The sequence below is a fragment of the Martes martes genome (assembly GCF_963455335.1).
Source record: "Martes martes genome assembly, chromosome: 6".
Taxonomy (NCBI): domain Eukaryota; kingdom Metazoa; phylum Chordata; class Mammalia; order Carnivora; family Mustelidae; genus Martes; species Martes martes.
The window spans coordinates 38,413,948-38,432,337 of NC_137893.1; positions in this window are offsets into that span (position 1 = coordinate 38,413,948).

The following is an 18,390-nucleotide window of genomic DNA, read 5'->3' on the forward strand; positions in this document are numbered from 1 at the left end:
TCACATACAGAAAGAACAACAGATAAGAAGCAGAGTAGGAGAGGGAGAAGGAGAGTAGAAAAGAGAGATAATCCACAGCTAGACATACTTAAGGAAAAGCAGAAAGATTCTTCTACCAAGGATACTTAGATGGTGGCTAATTGAACATGAGGAAAAGGAAGAGGAAAAGGAAGGAAGGGAGGAAGAAAGAGGAAGGAAGGAAGGAAGGAAAGAAAAAGAAAGGAAGAAAGAAAGAAAGAAATGAAGAGAAAGAAAAGAGAAAAGAAAAGAAAAGAAAAGAAAAGAGAAAAGAAAAGAACAAACTGCATTTTTGGAGCTTACATTCTAGTGAAGAGAGACAGTAAATAAATAAACATAATAAAAATATAAATTATAGAGTTTAAAACACATTATCTATACAAAATAATAATGTCAAATTTATGAGGTTAAGATGAATCTAAAATACTCTACCAATATATTACAACATATATCAGGAAGGGATTCAACAAGATTCAGTTTTCTAAGTCTCCTGCATTTTTCAGAGGATGAGATTAATGTGTAATTTTTATATCCATTAGGTATACATGATAAGATATCAAGTTTAACTGTAAAAAGATTAATATTAAGTACAAAGATGCCAAACCAGCAAAGAGAAAAACAGAGTAAGAAACTACAAGCATATAAAAAACAAACTATAGCTGAGATCCAAGTGAAAAAATAATTATTATAATCCAAGATAGTGATAGCCAGGATGGGGAAAACTGAACAAATGCTCCAAATATTGGAGTAGAGGAATGACAGGTAGGTAGAGTGAGGGATTGCCATATGAGGAGGATTGGGGAAGGAAGAGTCAAGAGGAAAACCCAGGTTTCTGTCCTGATCTTTGAGAAGGATGGTGGTGCCACTTGTTAAGATGAGATAAGAAGTTGAAAGAGAAAGGCAGGGGTTTTCACTTTGTTTTATATATTCCACTTTCACTGTCAAGGAAACATTCACATAAAATGCATACATTAAATGTGCAAACAGTGTGTCTGAAACTCACAGAAAATATAGAGGCATGAGTTATGGATTTGGCATCTTAGTTCATGGTGCGGTACGCACTTCTTTCTCTAATCCCCCCAACTGCCTCAATTTTCTTCTGTCCTCTTATCTTCTTTACTTTCGTATTTTCTTGCTTTTTCCTGTTTATTTTTCCCATCTCCACTCAATTGCTTTCCTTAATATCACCTCAGCAAAGTAGAAGTTATAAGGTTAAAATGTGTTGAAATGTTCATTGTTAAGTTTGGTGAATTTGTAGAAATACAAACCTTTTTTTATATCTAAGGGGAAAAAAAGACATTAACTGGATATCTTTAGATATAGTAATGGTACATCTAACAAATCATCCTAAAAATTTTTATATATGCAAACAAATATGTATGCATAAAAAGGTTCATGTTAGATATGGTTGGCATAGCTAAATTTTTTTAAAAAGCTAACATGGTTAAAAAGTATTGGTTAAACACTTCGGCACATTTGTGCAGGGGAATACTGTATCTCCTTAAAAAAACTGAGAAGCTAACTTAGGATTTCAGATTTTATTTGTCAAGTATCTGGCACCAATCATGCTAAGTCAGCAAAAAATGAAAATAAAATCTTAAATCATTGAAAATGTATCTTTTGTTTTTTTATACTTAGAGACAGTTTTTTTTTTTTTTTTGGTTTTGGTAATCTTGATGGGCTTCTACTGAATCTATCCCTTGCTTTTTATAAAATAAAGCTCTGATAAAATAGTATACCTTTAAAATACAATCTTGCCAACTTCTAGGGAAGACCAAAATAAATTCAAAATTTATCAAATTGAACATTGGAAGATTTTCTATTATCCGATGCTTTGTATTTATTTGGCCTTAAGGGTTCAATCAACTGTAAGAAACTACATATTTATGAACACACTTTGAATAAACTACTAATGGAAATTATAAACTGTTTACAGTTTTGTAAATGTACTGCTAGTTCATTTAATTATATTTGGTTCACCATTTCCAACAAAGTCATCATCCTAGCTTTCTCTGATTTTATCATTAAAGTGGAAGAGAAGCAGTGTTGATATAGTTCCTATGGCTTTTAACTTAACATGGTTTCATATCAGAAGGTACCAAAGACATTATTTTATGACTCAAGGAATACATTATTATTCAAGAGCTTCTTAAAATTTGCCTTTTATTCCTATGTTTTGTATATTTTATACTCTGCAAATACAAACAAGCATGAACACCAAAAACACAGTTGATAATTTAACTTTTTGTATTATATACAAATATTATATTATAGGATTAGGAATTGTGTGATCAAGACAAAAGGTATTCAGTATCACCCCCTCTTTTTTTTTTTTAAGATTTTTATTTATTTGACAGACAGAGATCACAAGCAGGCAGAGAGGCAAGCAGGGAGAGGAGGAAGCATGCTCCCTGCTAAGCAGAGAGCCCGATGAGGGGCTGGATCCCAGGACTCTGGGATCACGACCTGAGCCTAAGGCAGAGGCTTAACCCACTGAGCCACCCAGGCACCCCTCACCCCCTCTTTACTACTTGAAATGTATCCCCCCACCTTTATCCCGCTTTTCACATATCCTCTCAGAGAGAACTAGAGAACAGAGTTCCCAATGGTCTTCCTGATGACAGACAAAAGAATAGCTAGAGCTCAGGAGTCTTATATGAGTGGCTCAGACAAATGGTATATGTTAGTGGACCACTGAAGGATTTCCTACATCCAGATCACCTGGCCTTATCTGTTGTCTAAGAGGCAGTCAGCTGGGCACTGGATCTTCCATTCCATTATCAGAAAGAAAGCTTCTCCCTGTGGAGAAGAGACACATGCCTCAAACCTAAGGGGCACAGATCACTGGAGAAGGCTAGGAGTTGTCATCTTGAGGAAGAAAAAGGTATGGGAATATAAGCTTTGTCTTCACTTGTCCAAGTCTAGTAAAAGTCAACCAAAAAACATATGGTTGTGCACTTGACTCAGAGGAAGGTGAGAAACTTACCTAGCAGAAAACCAAATTAAACTTTGAAACACCTGGGTCTTAACAGGGCTAGGAAGGGCAGAAAGTGAAAAGTCCTACGGCCAAAAAGCTGAAGCTACTGGGCAGCTGAATCACAATCACAGATGAATTTGTTCAGAAAATAGTGCATAAATCATACTTCTTCACCATGATGTTCCCAATTCTCTGCTCTTTTCCTTAACCTTCATTTCCAGGTAAAAAAAATTCAATGACATTCTAGTAGGGACTCTACTGTAATTTTTGGAAGCCATTTAATATCTCTTTATGCCAGAATATAAGTAATAATCTTAGCATTTAGTTAGAAAAAAAAATCAAAAGAGAGGGTGATATTTAAGAACCAAATAGTGGTTTCAATTCCACCACAAATATTTTTAACATTATTCCCCTGGCCCTGTTCTGTTGTCAGATCCTCTTTTAAGGTCTCCCTGACGCCCTTACTGGAATTTAGTTTCTCATCTCTTTCCCACTCCCTTACTAGCTCTCATCATAATGGGATTTTACAAGTCTGTCTCCCCACTTGACTGCTAGGCCTATTAGGGCAATGACTGTGTTTTATAAAACATATAAAACATTTTCTCCCAGCATCCAGAGCATTCCTAGAACACAATAAGTAAGTATTGGTTGAATGATTCTTGCTATTATGTTGTTTTGCCTATTTTTTTCTTCCTGTATTTTATATAGATTTGAATTCCCTAATTAAAAAAATGCTTGATTAGGCTTCATAAACTCTAATTTTCTCCCTAATTTGGTACTTTTCTCATCTTCAGTGGCTAATTAGAAATATGGCTACTTTAATTTTGCATGGTACAGGAGAAAATGATGTTGTTCTCACCAAATTAGTAAAGAGAGTGTGAGATTTGAAGTCCATAGGAACAATTTCTTACTGAAGGGAGATTCTCAAACATATAGTTAGCAGTTAGATGACTATTTATTGAAGGTTATGTTTTGGAAGAAAAGGGTTGGGTAAAACCTAGAGTTAATATATATTTGAGTACATACAGAGGGTATAGGAAAAAAGTATGTAACCATTGTGGCAGAAAATCCCAATTACATAAATGATGGGAATCAGATGTTTTCTGCTCCCTATACTCCCCTCCCACAAACTCTGCCTCTCATGCCCAAGTTAAGAGTTCAGTATCAGCATGATGGTATCGCCCCTGGGATCTTTAATGATATACGCTGGAGGCAGGACTTACTAGCTGTGAGTGTTCCTAAACATAGATTTCCATTCTTTATCACCCAAAACTTTTGAATTCTTCCATGAATTCTTTCACTGGTTCTCAGTGACAGTTAAAAGTGAATTTGAGGGATATGAGAAGTTGTACAGCTGAGCCTTGGGAAGGCAGTCATCATAACAGCAAGAGTGGTGGTTGAAGATCTGCTGTTGCAGAGAGCAACTTCCATTTACAGGAATACTACTGCAAAGGCTTTAAGTCTTTATCAAAGCAGCCATGTCTATAACCACCCTCTGTTGCATTTCTCCAAACTCTCTTTACTCCTTCTTTCTTCCTCTCCAGCTAGGGATTGCAGATTACATATATTTAGTACTTAAATAAGGCAATTCTACCACCACAACATTGGCATTTATGTAAAGAATTCACATGGCTACCCTCCTGCCTGAGCTGGGAGTATAGACTGTGGTAATACTAAGACTAAAGATGACCTAGCCCCTAGGAAAGCTATCCATTTGATAAATATTTACATAAGGTTATTTGCTTCATTCATTAATAATTAATTTTTCAAAATGATCCTGCCAGGTTTGTTTCTATCTTCTTTTAACTTGCTGTCTCCTAGGTCTAAAGATGATCAGGGTTGGTGATTTTTCACCTTCTGCCTCACTTGATTGAAGTAATTCTTATGCATAATTTGCACTGCTACCTGCTTGATTGCTCTATTTACAACAAGTATACTGTTTTTGTGCTTATATTTAACTTGAGTCTTGAGGCTGCTATGACTATAGCTTTAATTTATGAAAAGTAACATTATTTGTGGGGAATTTATAATATACATGATTTTACATAGGGAATTTTCTTTGTGTCATTTTTTCCCTCCGAATAACAAGATGGTGTCCTCGACTTCTTGCATATTGCTGGAGTAGCTTTTGGTATGTTTGCTTGTGTGTGTATGTTTAACTCTGTGAATGCTAGTCAACCTCAGAATAATATGGCATGATTCAGAAGACTCAAATTACATAGGTATATATAATTCCTTTCAAAATTCTTTTTCCCCCAAAGGCATCATAGTTGCTTTTAGAAATCTAATAACCCTAGACCTTTAACAAGGGACAATGAAAATTTGAAAAATATCTAGAGCATTTGCTTCCATGATTTGAAGCCTCCTCCACCCTCCAAAAAGGGTCTTCAGCTATACATTAATACACACACACACACACACACACACTCTTTAGAATAAAATGTAGGTGGTTTTTTATTTGAACTAGTATTCCTGGTATTAATACTTTAATTTTTCCCTATCACCAGTTATGGACTCTAAATTTTAACAATATTATGGACTCTTTAAATTATAAAAGTTGTGCATCTCTCAGTGAAAAACATATAGAAAATACCAAAAAGTAAAAGGGAAGCAAAATTTACATTTCTAAAAGGCTATAGCTGTTTATTTTTTACATGTTTTCCCAATGATTTTTCTATAGTTATGTGTTTTCCCATTGATTTTTTCTATAGTTTTTCTATAGTATTTCTATAGTTTTCCCAATGATTTTTCTATAGTTATGTGTGAATATATAAACTCATATATATAACACAAATAAAGATAATACTATATAGATAATTTTGCATTTTGCATTAGTGTTCTCAGTAATGCAGATACAGTTTTACAGGGTGGTCATCTAAGAAAATCCTCTCATCTTTTCTTAAAAAAGCCCAGCAGCTTTGGGCAGTAACAGCACATCTTAAGGAGTAAGGTTCAAATAGGGAGCCCACAAAAGAGTACTGGGAAGTAACAGAAAAGGGGCAAGTATGTCCTGGGCTCTGAGGAACAAAGAAAAGGAAGAAAGTGACTAAAGGAAGTACATGGATATTTAGGTGACCTCTTTTTCTAACGCAAAAAGGACATCCCCTCACATAGGTCCTAGAGAGTTATACCCATTTAGAAAATTAGTCTATGGAAGATTCTCCAGTCATTTTTTTCAGGCAGAAAATGGGAATGGTGTTGGAAGATTTTCAGGTACACAAACAATAAATTATATTTTTTGATAGCATAGAAGGCCTTGATTAAGATCTATAGTCAATTAGAAGGCAAAAGTAAGAGTATAATTAATCCTGGTATCTAGATTTTTATAATGATTAGTGCAATGTTAGTAATTTTGTCACAAATGAATAAAGCTGAGCTCATCTGAAGTTTCATTCTTCCATAGGCTATGGATCATGAGAGAAAAGCAAGAGAAGTGTGAACTGAAGTAATGAGTGATAACTGTTAGCAGAACAGGAGCCTCAGGAGAACTGGGGAAGACAGTTTGAGCAAAAGAATGTACTCCTCCATACTTAGGGAACAAGGTAATTGGGAACTACCAAACACCTAACAGAAAAAGCTGATGCCAAAATTAATCTCAATCACATGATCAGATCACTTGTTTTTCTGGGTGCAGGAAGAGGAATTCAAGTCACATAGCCTCATTGCTCTTCCCGACACATTTGCCACCTTTGTGGATGTTCTATTCCCCGTGTAGCATTCAGGAAAGAGAAGCAGGGCACGTTCCTCTCTTTCCAAAGTTTCAAAACCTGCCATTATGGACATTTAAATAAAGTATCTTTAGGGATTTAAAAGCCAGAGACAAAATCCTCAAACCAAATTTTAGCTGAAGAATTACCATTGACATTTGTATGACAAATCTTACTGAAATTTTCAAACAAGTTATCTTTAATAAGAGTATCTTATTATGACCTTGTTTTACCATTTCAAAAACACAGTTTTGCTGAACTGTATGTACATGTTTACATAGTTGTAGATCTTAAACCTCATATTTTATTATTTGCATCCTAACTTAAAGAGCTTAATCGATTATCTTAGTGCAGTAGTAAAGTTGGTAAGCATTTAATAGTGTTAAATTAACCTACTTAGCATTTTACAATGGCCGTGATAATGACAATGATGACAGTGACAACAATAATGATTTCTATTCACAAGGCTTCCACTCACTGAACTAGTAGTGACTGGTACTGTAAGAAGTATAACATGAACCAATCACTTTATGAAATTCCTCTAACAATATGACTCTGAAGGCACCATAAATAAAAGTTGGAGATGCGAAGCATTATATAAGCTGCAGTAGAGTCAGGCTATTAATTATAGTGTTAAGAAAGACCCTTGTCCTCAACCACTATATGTTATTTCCACACAGTTTTGTTTTTCAGCCACAAAGTATTATGTATACCTTGGTGTTACTCATTATTTTTGAGGCAGTAAGGAGTCAACAGTTTACACCTTGTTTCCCAAGACACCAAGGGTTTCAAAAATGAGTACTGCAGACCCAGGCCAAAACACAGTTTTCTGTAGGCTGTGGGTGGACAATTCTGAACCTATCTCCTCCAAGCAACCAAACAACTGGCTTTCGGCATTGGGAAACCAAGGAGTACTAAAATAAAGGTTTATGATATTTTCTAATTTATTTTTAGTGTTTTATGTATTTTTTTAAAAAGTTAGAACTTAAAAAAAAAAAAAAAAAGATTTATTTATTTATTTATTTATTTGACACAGAGAGAGAGATCACAAGTAGCCAGAGAGACAGGCAGAGAGAGTAGGGGAAGCAGACTCCCTGCTGAGCAGAGAGCTCGATTCGGGCTCGATCCCAGGACCCTGAGATCATGACCTGAGCTGAAAGCAGAGGCTTAACCCACTGAGCCACCCAGGTGCCCCCTGTTAGAATATTTTTAAAGAGGTCACCTTAAGAAATCTCTCTCAACCAATTTTCTTGATCTACAAAGCTGAAAGTTGAGGACAAGACTTCTTCATACAATTACATAAAGGATTTGGCAGAGACACCTGGTCACACTCTCTTAGCTGTATTCTCTGGAGCAGAGGCAGCATTAGTTGGAAGGAAGAGGGCATTTTTCCCTTGGCACTAGATATTGTCTGCACTCCTGGATACCTTCATAGAGGCAGCTCTTTCCTAATACAAAGGCAGTGCATTAGGCTCACAGTGGATTTGGTTGTGGGTATCTAACATGAATTAATCACAGCAAAACCTGCAGAAATGCAGGGACGCCAACAGAACAGTATACAGATTGCAGAATCTACATGCTCAGAGTTTTTAGAGGAAAATTTCAAGAGACAAAAAGTTTAAAAATACTTGGCATCTTTTGCTCCATTGCTTTAAAATTGTTGTACTTAAGTACCCCTCAGAAAAGCCCAGTTAAGTGCTAGCCATCAGAATGAATAAAGAGTTTGCAAGTTTGAGGCAGCACAATCTCAAAGTAAGATAAGTCTTGTCTATAAGCAAAACTACAAAGGACTTACTAAACCCTCTGGAAAGCTTCAGGTACAAAAGTTACAAAGCAGCCCAGCAAATGTCCAGGCTTATGGAAGTTAATGAAAATAGCATAGATGTAATTTAAATAAGAGCTCTATTTGGGCTCTGGTTACATACTTTAAAATGTTATTGGAGAATGTCTGCTTCAGAAATGATGGAGTGGATAGACAACACATATGAAACAATGTTTTCAGACATTAGATAATAGGAAGGGGAACACAGGAGGTAAGCCCACAACTTCCCCAGCTTATTGTGTTGCAGCAATTGTCTGGCCACAGTGAAGAGAGGGAGATCCCAACAGACACTAGCAGTTTTGTTGAGCTGAAGAAATTGAAAGTTAGGGAAGCCAAAGCAACTAAAGTTTGGGAGACAGCATATCAGAAAGAGGGCTACAGAAATAGAGTTCTGGAGATCTGAAGTAGGGTTTCCTCTAATCTTTGCCTAAATAATAATCAGTGCCTGTATGAAAGGAACTATGTGAGGCTGTGCACTAGCAATAGTTTAAGCTCTCATTATCTCAAGATAAAAGACCTTGTAGTGTACAGAGCACTGGGAAGAGTCCCTAGAAGGATATCACCTTAGAAGTGAGATTAAATTAGACCTAGACTAAAGGATACTCTAGTCCCTCTTTTAAAAAGTTTAATAATAGCCTTGAAAGAATAAAACTGAGTCTAAGTATCATTAGTCTAAGTAATTCAACTGTATGCCAGACAAATTCAACCATAGGTAAGGAGAATCCAGCAAAATCCAGAAAACACATGTAAAATTCACAATGTCTGCAATCCAATAAAAAGTTGTCAAGAAAAAGGAAAAGCAGAATAAAACACAATCAATAGAAACAGACCCCATGTGACAGAAATGACCTTAAAATAACTATTATAAATATGCTACATATATTCAAGAAAAAGGTAGAAAAGATGAAAATGATACAGTACCAAAATGAGATTCTATGAAGAAAAATATAGTATGTGAAATGAAAAAGATAGTAGATGGCATAACAACAAATTAGGTTAGCAGAAGAAAAGATCAGTGAAGTTGAAAATATATTAATATAAACCATCAAAAATAAAACCCAGAGAGTAAAGGACTGAAACAAGTAAACTAAACATCAGTGACCTGTAAAACAATATAAAAAATCTAGTATTTTGGAGTTCATAAAGGAAAGAAACAGAAAAGAACATTTGGAGAAATAATAGTCAAAACTTACGTAACGTCATAGAAGCTACAAATCCACAAAACAAAGCAGCTCAAGTAAACACCCCAAATAAAGACAGTAAGGTACACTATAATCAAATTGAAAAAACCAAATGGCACAGAAGAAACATCATTAAAACAGCTGGTGGGGGAGGGAAGACAAATTATGTAGAGAGAGACAAAAATTCAAATTATAGCCAATTTATCAGAAACTTTGTAAGATTAAAAAAAAAGAACCTATATCAATGTGTTTAAATATTGTAAAAACCAAACCCAAACAAACAAACAAACAAAAACTTCCCACCATAAACTACTATACCCAGCACACACACCTTCTTAAGAGAAAGGCAAAATAAAAACTCTGAAAATCAGTAGCAAAATTTATTTTCATCAGACCTGCACTCCTAGACATATTAAGATTTGTTCTTCAGGCAGAAATAGAATGATATCAGATGGAAATATAGATCTCCTCACAAAAATGAATAGCCACGCAAATGACTAGTATTTCCATGAACGAAAAAGACTTATTTTCTCATTTTTAATCTTTAAAAAATAGTTGACTGTTCAAAGCAAAAAATAACATGGTGGTATGAAGGGAAGGAGCTAACAACTGCCAGGGAAAGTAGATTTAACCTCTATATAAATAGTAAGTAAAAATCATACATTGTTACAAACATTACAGATGAGATATAGAGCAAAAGTACATAAGCCAAAACAGAAGAGACCTGGAAAAGTCAACCATATTAAAGGGTAGACTTAATGTGATATTACATTGTCACTTTCCAGTCTGCATTTATTTCCTCCTCATTATCATACTAGGTTCGATGTGTAAGAGATGACACAGATAATAGCACTTTGGTTTCAAAGTGTGTAATAGTAATCATGGCATTAATTTTAAAAAACTGAGTCATGACTTAATAAAGTTCACAAAGATCTAGGTCTCTGTTTCAGTACTGATTACTGAGCCATATATTAAAAGAGCTAACTCATTTTTTACAAAAATAGACCAAAATTTTATACCAGCATAAGAATAGGATATACCGGGGTGCCTGGGTGGCTCAGTGGGTTAAGCCTCTGCCTTTGGCTCAGGTCATGATCTCAGGGTCCTGGGATCGAGTCCCGCATCGGGCTCTCTGCATGGCAGGGAGCCTGCTTCCTCCTCTCTCTGCCTGCCTCTCTGCCTACTTGTGATTTCTCTCTGTCAAATAAATAAAATCTTAAAAAAAAAAAAAAAAGAATAGGATATACCTTTAGATGTAAGAGGCAAGATGTCCACTGAGCATATTTTCTATTTCCAAAACTAACAAAGGAGGAAAAAATCTTCAATGCACAGGGAGAAATTAAAATAACCAGTTGGATAATTCAAACTGTGATTAACTGAGAGGCTTATATCCTTAGAAGCATAAGAAACTGCATTAAACTCCTATAGATATTACCCTGAACTTGTAATTACATCGGCTCATTTTTACTTTCTTTGGGGATCATCACAGCATGAAAGAAAGAAGGAGGGGAGTAGGAAATATTGTATTCATTACATTATTCAGAATGGCTGGCCATAAGGTAAACAAGCTGATGATCAGAAAGCTGTTCAGGTAAGAACTTTTCTCATTTATAATTATGTGGTCTCAGAATCTTATGAAAGTGGATTGACAGACTGAGGCATCAAGAGTATTTGGGAAAGCAAAAATCCTCTTAATAAAATGAAAAAAATGAAAACAAAAGCAGAAACATGTTATGCTCAGGATTTTAGCCCTTGACTTTACATCTCTGTTTCACTATGAAAACAACCTTGGAGCTAATCATATCAAAATCTTCTAAGACTCCCTACCATCAAAGGTATTTACATAAAATAATAACAATATAAAACACTAAAGCTGTATTTCAGGCCCAAACAATATGCAATTTTAATCTTCCTGGCTTTAAAAATAAATCTCAAAAAAGGTCAGACACATGGTTTTCAATATACTTTCCATTGCCTTTTTTTAGAAAAAAAAACAAAGAGCAAAATAATACCACACTCTGAGGAAATAAAGATTCCTGTATTTAAATTCCCACAGTCTAAATAAAATAGAAATTTTATTTAGAGATCAAATGGTAGGATATAAAGATAAAAACTTAGCTCAAATTCTAACAAATTTAATTATCTTTGTTAACCTCAGTAACCTTCTCCTACAGATTAGAGTTAATTTTATTTGCATGTAGGTAAGTGAAATACAGAGAAGTTAAGCAGTTTTCCTAGAGAAACCCATTAAGTCATAAGCATAGTCATCAATTAATTGGTGGTTATTATTATGCATATGTATCTATACTATATAAGAATCTATATACATACATATTCGGCTGTATATAAAATAACATTAATGAGTATATAGATGAATATGTATCTATAAATATAGGTACATATTTATATAGGGGATATATACATATAAATGCATTACACACATACGTGTGTATGTACATACATATACATATATATATATATATAGTGTAACCTAGATAATTATGATGTAACTAATCACAATTATTAAAACTGGTAGGGGCACCTGGGTGGCTCAGTGGGTTAAAGCCTCTGCCTTCCGCTCAGGTCATGATCCCAGAGTCCTGGGATCCAGCCCCACATTGGGCTCTCTTCTCCGTGGGGGAGCCTGCTTCCTCCTCTCTCTCTCTGCCTGCCTCTCTGCCTACTTGTGATCTCTGTCTGGCAAATAAATAAATAAATAAATAATCTTAAAAAAAAACAAAAACTGGGAAGGCTGGAATAAAACAGCATCTCAATTAATTTTTTAATCAGAACCACAAGAGAAAATGCATCATTTAAGTTATACGATATAGATGTGAAATCCCTAGTGCTATAAACGACACAAATCCAAGAGGTATAGAATGCTAGCCATGTACTTGGAATACAGCACTGGGTATTTGAATATAGAATATAAAGTCAATAAACAAAAGCCAAATATATTTCCATATATTATTAGGAAACAAATGGAAAGTAAAATTCAGAGGAAAAAAAAAACTTTTCTATTTATAATAGAAACAAAAACCTTAAGACATTTAAGAATAACTCTAACCAAGCCTATCTAGTATCTCTGCACTGAAAAAAATGACACTTTACTAAGATAAATTAATGAAAATTAGGTAAAATAAAGATACCCTAGTTTATAAGGTAGAGACCCAATACTCTTGACAACTATCTCCAAAGAAAGCTGTAGATTCAATGCAATGTCATATATTTTAAAAATAGAAATTTATAAGCTATTCCTAGAATACAAATGGAATTACAAAAATCCTCTAATAGACAAAATAATTTTGAAAAAGAAATAATAAATTGGAAGATAAATAGTACCAGAATATAAGGTTTGCTATAAAGCCAAAGACAATATGGGACTGACATAAGGATAAACAAAGATATCAAGAAACAGAGTGTCAATTCCCCTACTCAATAGGAAATGGAGAATATTTTCAAAAAATTATGCTGGATATCAATATTTTTTAAAAAGAACCTTGATATTTATCTCACACCACAAAGAAAAATTAACTTACATGAATCATGCCCTAAAATAAAAGCTAAAGCTATAAAGTATCTAGAAGAAAACAGTAGAAAAATCTCTGTGGCATGGTAATAGAAAAATATTTCTTTGTTCACAAAAAAACCAGTAAATTTAAAAGAAAAAAATGAAAGTAGATTTCATGAGAAGCAAATTTTTTTATTAAAAGACACTGCTAAGAAGTATAAATAGATAAATAGAAGTATAAATAGTATAAATAGATAAGTATACTATAAATAGTATAAATAGAGGTATAAATAAATAGATATATTCTCACATATTGTGAGAAGATATTTGCAAACATGTATGTAACAAAAGACATATCTAAAACATATAAATAATTCCTGAAACTTTTAAAACAAACACACACTCCACAAGGAAGACCTCAGGGTGGCCTATAAGCACATGAAAAAGTACAAAGCAGTCACTAATCATAAAGAAAATGCAAAGAAAGGGGCGCCTGGGTGGCTCAGTGGGTTAAAGCCTCTGCCTTTGGCTCAGGTCATGATCCCAGGATCCTGGGATCCAGCCCCACATTGGGCTCTCTGCTCCGTGGGGAGCCTGTTTCCTCCTCTCTCTCTGCCTGCCTCTCTGCCTACTTGTGATCTCTCTCTGTCAAACAAATAAATAAATAATCTTAAAAAAGAAAGAAAGAAAGAAAGAAAATGCAAAGTAAGACTACTGGAATGGCTAATGCTAAGAAACTGTTCATACCAGATATTCATAAATATATGAATAACTACAACCCTCTAGAACATTGAAGTTTGGAGTATAAAATCTTAAAACCACTCTGGAGAGCTGTGTATCAATTATTTCTAATATTAAACATACAGCTCCTCTAAGACCCAGGAGTTCTCCTAAGGGGGGGAAATTCCTGAAGAGAAATATGCCTAAAGTAATTGCCTAGGAGAAATAAAAATGTATGTCCAAAAATGGCTTATGTAAGACTATTAAAAGCAGCTTTATTCAGTAGTCACAGATTGGAAACAGCCTGAATGTCTATCAGCAGGGTATATAAATCCAGGTATACAGGTGTCCCCTGCTTTTTGAAAGTTTGCCATATGCCACTTTACTTTTACGGAAGACCTACATTAGTACCTGCTTTTGTTAACTGGATGGGATCAAAAGAAGATTTTTGCTTTTATGAAAAACAATGAAAAGTAAAAATAGCGTTCAACATTTGTTTTTCAAAGAGCCATTGTAGAAGCAGTATGCACTCCCAGCAGTGAGAGTGGTAAGGCCAAATTCTTCATTCGTTATCCACATTCAGCTTCTCAGTATCAAGCCTCCATAGGTCTGAAACATGCAAGCATTAGTGCTTTATCTTGGTCTTGTGCATCTATTGGTAAGATGTGTCCTAAGGAATCAGAAGAGCCTAAGAGAGGTTATTTTTGGGGTCTGAAAATGCTGAATGTTTTTTTTCCATATGAATTAATGGTTATTGCTTCTTCAACTTAACACCATTTCAGCTTATGAAAGATTTCATAGAAATGTTTTACTTTTGAATAATGGGAGAAACCTGTATTCAAATGATGATACACCACTTAGCAATAAAAAGGAATTAACTGCTGATATATCCAACCAGATGGAAGAATCTCATAGACACTATACTGAGCTCAAGAAACTGAACACTGTTAAGGTGGCCGGTGAATGAAGCAACAACAAGAACAGAGTTTATTCACTCTCCAAGGGAGGCGAGAGACCCACGTCAAGAGAAATATCAGCCATGAGCTTCTGTTGGGCTGGACCTGTAAGGGTTTTTGTTTGTTTGTTAGTTTGGGTTTTGTTGTTGTTGTTGTTTAAAGGATGTTAGGGGGTTGCAGTTAAGCTTCTGGTAGGTGTAGGAAAGGGTCGATTCCTGGCCAGGTAGAGCAAGAGGTGGCAGGTTTCTCGAGGGACTCTTCTGGGATGTGGGCTGTAATCAGGCTAGAGAAGAATGTGCTTTGTAGTTGTGGTCTCTTTTCAGAGAACGTAGGGTTCCATGACTTGGAAAAACAGAGTTAGGGCCAGACACCTGTGAGTTTTGTCTATAAGCTTGGCTCTGGGAGGGGCTTTGAATAGATTCCTTTCAAACACAAATTAGTACTTACTATCTGATTCTCTCCATAGGAATTTCTAGAACAGGGAAAACTAAATTTTAGTGAAAACAGAACAGGTGAATATTGTTTGTGAAGGGATCAGGGAGAGGTGAGGAAACTGCTCCTTATCTTGATAAAGGTAGAGCTCACCTGGGTGTATATATTTGTCAAAAACTCATGTAATTCAACACTTAAGGTTTCTGTACTGTAGGGCCCAGGGCAGGCCACCCCTAAATGTACCACAATGGCATACTGATTATTATTTTGAACTGAAGCTCCTTGGGAAATGACTGGTACAAAGACACTCAGACCCTACTTTGTCCCCCTGAAAAAAGGAAACAAATCTCCCATATGAAAAATGCCCTCCCAGTCCGAAGAAAAAAAAGACATCCTTATCACCAGATACAGGAACTTGCAAGACGAGAAAGCTATAGGAATAAACCTTGTTACCTTTTTATGAATCTGCCGCCTCAGCCCAAATTCAACTTATTATTTACTAATTAAAGTTTCCAAACACATGTTTTCCTTGTCCTATAAATCCTTCATAAATCTATCACCTCTTAAAAATATACAGAAACTGTCTTTCTTAGTCATTTCTTTGGGGTCTGAATTTCATTATTAAGCTTTTTTGCACTCGTAATAAAATTCTGTTTTTTTTCTCTTGTTAATCTGTCTCAGGTAAATTGAATTCTTAGCTCAGCTGGAAGAACTTGAGGGTAGAGAATGGATTCTCCCTCCCCAACAGTACTTTAATAATTTGTATAAATTTGTCTCAAAAAAGAACTGTGAATAGAAGAAAGAGTAAAATAAAAATTCTAAAAATATCAAAATGTAAATAAGTTAATACATATTTGTGAATGAAAGATGCCTAAACATTATCTCCACCATCCTCCTTAAATAACTGCCAAAGAAACTATCATTAACAGATACGCATCTTTCCAAGGCCTTTTTTTTTTTAACTTTCTATTCAAATGCATAAAAATGATTTACTGAAATGACATCGGACTCCACATACTTTTTCAGCTCTTATCTTTTACCCGAGGCAGGAAGAGGCTGGGCTGGGCTGTACCGCGCCTCAGAGGCGGCTTGGAGAACCACCAAGTCAGCAGTGAGGTGCAGGTGCTGCTGGGTAGACCACTCTGTGAAGAGAAAGCCAGATCTTCTGGGTCTTGGGAGAAACCGCTTTTCCTGATGACGCCTGATCTCACGAGATCTTGAGATGTCAAGCTCTTTTACTTTTTTTAATGGCTTATTATTTTAAATAGCTGAGAACTACTGCATAACATAGATATCCCAGCATTTATTTGATAGTCTTTTCCTAGATGCTTAGGTTGCCTTTAATATTCACTTTGTATAAACAATTCACATTAACCATTTTGCACAAATTCTTAACAGTGTGTTGTTAAGTCATCCGTATCCATATTTAAAGAGTGATGCCTTTTGCTTATTGTCCACCAGTTTTCATAACTACCAAAAGAATTTAAAAGAGTCATTTTTCATGGAGTCATCATATTTAGTATTTTGAGTGCAATCTATATACTTATCAGTGGAAAAAAAAAGATTAAGATTCTAAGAAAATATACCTGCGATGGGTGGGAAGGAGAACTTATTTTAAACTCCTTCCTACTCTCTTATTACATATACTTTGGTGAAAGAGAGAAAATAAAAAACAGCTCGGCCCTAACAAAATAATTGCCTGAGTTTCAATACTTAGGAGGGTCCCTTTTTTAAAAGGTGTGAGAAGATTCATTCTTTGAAAAATTGTGTCACCAGTTCTCTTAAGCATATATTCTGCTTATTCTGTGTTATACATTTCATAATTCTTCCCAACTCAGTGGTTTCAGTAAAATTTACACAAACTGCCTCTGATATCAGTAATTATGCATTAAAAAAAAGATTGTAGTCAATTGCTACTGGTTGGAAACCATTTGTATTTGTAACATATTTTCCTATATTCCCATATAACCAGTTATTTATTAGGAAGGTATGAATGGTGACTTCTTCAGTTGATTTGTTCATTTTAATTATGTATAAATAATTTAGCTTGCAGGCTTCCAGACACAGCCGGTCCTCCTTTTCTGTGTATTCAATTTTCATATTAGCCAAATCTGTACTTTGCACTGATACTCTTAAAATTCATTTTGTGTTTAAAATATAGTTTTTTGTTTGTTTGTTTGTTTGTTTTTAGTTCATTAGCTAAGGAAAGACTTCAAAATATTACATTTCATATATTTCATACAGTGCCTTCCATAATGATTTTCTCCCGGATAACTTCATATCATGTGACATGTCTCCCCACCCCCGACCACTACAACCAGCCCTATGGATTTCCCCAAGATTCTTTGGCACTATGATATGTGGATTTCTAATCTTACCTCTCTAAACCCTCTATTTCACCTTTATTGTGTATGGCCATTACTCAAGTTCCAAGCGATCTGTACTTTTTTTCCCTATATAATCTTTCCCTTAAGGGGAACGTATTTACGACTTCAAAATATCAGTTTCCTGGGGAGTATTTCAAATATATACTTTCCATGATTTCCCATTTTAAAATGTAGCAGAAGACATCCAGCTCACTGCAGGGAATTCCTTTTCAATATCCCATTCTGTCACCTCCAAAAAACTCACCCAAATTTGAATACAACACTCTCTTAAACCAACTTCACTTCTTTCCTTTTTTGTTTTCTCTGAATAGCATAGCATTTCACATTCTATAATATCCTCTGCACCTTTCATTCTTTCATTTCACTCTTTCTGGCATCACTCTGCCATAGCAGAATCTGTAATCAAATGTACTATCTCATCTCTAAGTATACACCTTTACCAATTTTTTTTTTAAGATTTTGTTTATTCATTTGACAGACAGAGATCACAAGTAGGCAGAGAGGCAGGCAGAGAGAGAGGAAGGGAAGCAGGCTTCCCGCTGAGCAGAGAGCGGGACATGGGGCTGGATCCTAGGACCCTGAGATCATGACCCAAGCCGAAGGCAGAGGCTTTAACCCACTGAGCCACCCAGGCGCCCCTACACCTTTACCAATTTTATCCACACTGCATAAGCTGCTT